The 3,596-nt window shown below is 39.3% G+C and overlaps 1 pseudogene across 1 annotated transcript; it reads right to left on the bottom strand.

Annotated features, from left to right (window-relative positions):
* Positions 1-227: 227 nt before the first annotated feature.
* On the bottom strand, positions 228-721 carry LOC116565655 (annotated as a pseudogene). The gene has a single exon (XR_004275556.1). The product of XR_004275556.1 is annotated as a 60S ribosomal protein L23a pseudogene (transcript).
* Between the last annotated feature and the right edge of the window lie 2,875 nt (positions 722-3,596).

The following is a 3,596-nucleotide window of genomic DNA, read 5'->3' as shown; positions in this document are numbered from 1 at the left end:
TGGCAGCTATGTAAAATAATATAAAAACTAAAAGGTATAATTAATATTTGATATATTTATTTTAATGTCTATTTCTACAAATATACAACACGCATACACCTAATACTGCATAGAGAGCTTTGTATCCTTGATTTTATTGAATTTTATATTGTGAGCATTTTCCCATCTTACTAAACAATTATTTATTTTTTTTTCTTTTTGGTGAAAAGATATACATATATTTAGAATTAGCTAGCTGGACTCAGTTTAGATGATACCAATTTTGTTGGCAACATCCAAAGCATTGAAATCAGGAGCCAGTCGAACATATGCCTTCTTCTCTCCATCAGGCCGAATCAGGGTGTTGACCTTGGCCACATCAATGTCATAGAGCTTCTTCACAGCCTGTTTGATCTGGTGCTTGTAGGCTTTAACATCCACAATGAACACAAGTGTGTTGTTGTCTTCTATCTTCTTCATGGCAGACTCAGTGGTCAGCGGAAACTTGATGATAGCATAGTGGTCCAGTTTGTTTCTCCTGGGGGCGCTCTTCCGGGGATATTTGGGCTGCCTCTGGAGTCGCAGGGTCTTGGGCCGCGGGAAGGTGGGTGACGTGCGGATCTTCTTTTTTTTGTGGCCGTGGACACCCTTCAACACTGCCTTCTTGGCCTTTAAAGGCTTCGCTTTGGCTTTGGCTTTAGGAGGGGCAGGAGCTTCCTTCTTCGCTTTCGGCGCCATCTTGTGAAAAGGGTCCAACAATTCTTAAAAAATAATATATTTGGCCAGGCACAGTGGCTTACGCCTGTAATCCCAGCACTTTGAGAAGCCAAAGCAGGCAGATCATCTGAGGTCAGGAGTTTGAGACTATCTTGCTCAACGTGGTGAAAACCTGCCTCTACTAAAAATACAAAAATTATCCAGGCGTGGTGGCGGCTGCCTGTAATCCCAGCTACTCAGGAGGCTGAGGCTCAAGAATCGCTTGAACCCAAGAGGAGGAGGTTGCAGTGAGCTGAGATCATGCCACTGTACTCCACCCTGGGCAACAGAGCGGGACTCAGTCTCAAGAAAAAAATTCCTTTATTATAAAATTTTATATTGTCAAATATAGCACAAATGCAAAAAAACTATATAAGTAATTATTATAAGGTAAACATCTATAACTATCACCTCACTCAGCCACCCCAGAAATACTCATTTCTTTTTTTTTTTTTTTTTTTTAATAGAGATGCAATTTCACCATGTTGACCAGGCTGATCTTGAACTCCTGAGCTCAGGCAATCCTCCCGCTTCAGCCTCCCAAAGTGCTAGGATGTGTGGGTAAGCCACCACACCCAGACATCTTTGTTTTGTTTTTTGAGCCCAGGCTCAAGTGCAGTGGCACAATCTCGGCTCACCACAACCTCCACCTCCCAGGTTCAAGTGATTCTCCTGTCTCAGTCTCCCAAGTAATTGGCATTAAAGGCATGTGCCACCATGCCTGCCTAATTTTTTTGTATTTTTGGTAGAGATGGGATTTTGTCTTGTTGGTCAGGCTGGTCTCAAACTCCTGACCTCAGATGATCCACCTGCCTTGGCATCCCAAAGTGCTGGGATTACAGACATGAGCCACTGTTCCCAGCCAGAAATACTCTTATAACATAACCGTCTTCCTCCCAGCTGAAGTGAATCGCCCTAATAACTTTTAATCACTTATTTTTCTTTGTAGTGTTGCTACCCAGTGTGCATACCTGAACATTATCATTTAGTGTTTCCTAAGAATATGTTTAATGGATGTTTATTATTCTGTTGTATAAAGATACATAAATTCATACAAGTATAACTTTTTAGGTTTTTTTTTTTTGGTGGTTTTTAAAATTTTTATTTATTGAACAAGTATCTGTTTACATAATGAAAATTTTTAAATGTTCAAAAAATAAGGCAGTCAAAAGTCTTCCTACTATTGGCCTGTCCTCTAGCCATCTGGCTCTCTCTACAACCAGTTTCTAGGAAGTTGTTTTTGAGGAAAATGAGCCTGAAAATGGTACTGATATTTTTTCAGCTTTAATGTCCTAAACTAACCTTCTAAGTAGATACAAAAATATAATTCTTAGAAAAGCATTCCAAACGTTGATTTTTCTTTTATATGAAGTTGGCATAATTTCTGGAGTAAGATATGTGATTTCACCCTTGCACTAGTTAAATGTGTAACATTGAACAGTTAACACGAATTGGTTGTGAAATAACCAAAGAAGGAAGATTAGGATCCAACTGGATATAAATAGTGTGGTGGTATTTTACTTTGCTTAACTATGGAGCTGAGAGACTTTTTTTGTATCTTGGGCACGATGGAAAACTCAACAGTTTCTTATGTTTTTGCTCCAGTAGATCAATAATGTCATGAAGATAACATACGCTATGCAAAAATGCATAATTCAGTTTGCATTAATGGCAGAACTACCATTAACCTGTCTGAGCAGTATACCATTTCTATGAATTAGGGTTCTTTGGCTATAAGAAACAAAAACAGGCTCTGCTTAATCTAAATAAAGGGTATTTACTGGGGAATTCAGGTACTCATTGTTTGGCAGAAAGGTTGAAGAAACAGGCTTGGAACTGAACAAAGCCAATACAACTTAGGAGGTCCAGGAACTGCTGATGGCAAGAATGATTTCATATGAAAACTGACTTTGGATTTTTTACCAAATTCTAATAGAAACTGTGTTTCTGATCATGGAACACCAGGTGACTATGCAACTAGATCTACTAAGCAGGATATTATCAGACACAGTGAGTGATAAGTTTGGGTGGATGTATCATTAGACTTATGATAGAAATGAAACATTTGCATCCAGCCTGACCACATTCAAAAGGCATGAATGAATTATATGCACATGTCTCTCAAACTTTCGGGTCACCTGTATCTGTTGCACCAATAACCCTCCCTTAACTTACACTTAGGCCTCATGAAGGGAGGGGAGTAAGTGGCCCCCTCTGACTAAATGATGAAATAAGAAATAACTTGGCCCAGTTTACACATGAATTCTCACAGAACCTTAGCAATAGTGGGAAGTAAACTGCCACCACATTATAACTCCACGCAAGGATGGAGGGACAGTTGTGAAATGAAATCCTCCCTCTAGGCAGGCAGTGTTATGAGTAGTGCAAATGGTCATTCACTTGCTATGGAGAGAGAAATGTACTTTGTGTAGATATATGGGGATTCTGGGGAAGGTGGGAATGCCTTGGCTGGTTTGTCAGGGGTAAGGTATCCTCGTACTGGCTCTCACATCTTCCCTTCCTCACTCTTCTACTCCCTCACTCCTGCTTCTCTGAGATTGCAGGGATACTAGTAAGGTAGTGTCACGTAAACTTTTGTCTCAGGCTCTGTTTTGAGGGAAATCAACTTCTCTGAGATGTTCAGTGAGATATTTATGAGCAAACCAGATTCCCTGATCACATTACACATGCTCTACTGGAGAAATGATATATGTTCAGTGGTAGTTCAAGCTGTTTTTATGACTATTTTTCTTAGTTTGGAAAGAAAATGAAGAGAACCTTGTTCAAATTATTTTTGATAACTTTCAAGTATATCCTTTCTCTTAAAATCTTTCTACTAGGTTAACCATTTATAAAATAAC

The sequence above is a fragment of the Sapajus apella genome, unplaced genomic scaffold (genome assembly GCF_009761245.1).
Source record: "Sapajus apella isolate SASKATOON/1434 unplaced genomic scaffold, GSC_monkey_1.0 scaffold41, whole genome shotgun sequence".
In the NCBI taxonomy this organism is placed as follows: Eukaryota; Metazoa; Chordata; class Mammalia; order Primates; family Cebidae; genus Sapajus; species Sapajus apella.
The sequence above is the reverse complement of the archived record's forward strand: the minus strand, read 5'-3'. Positions and strand labels throughout refer to the sequence as shown.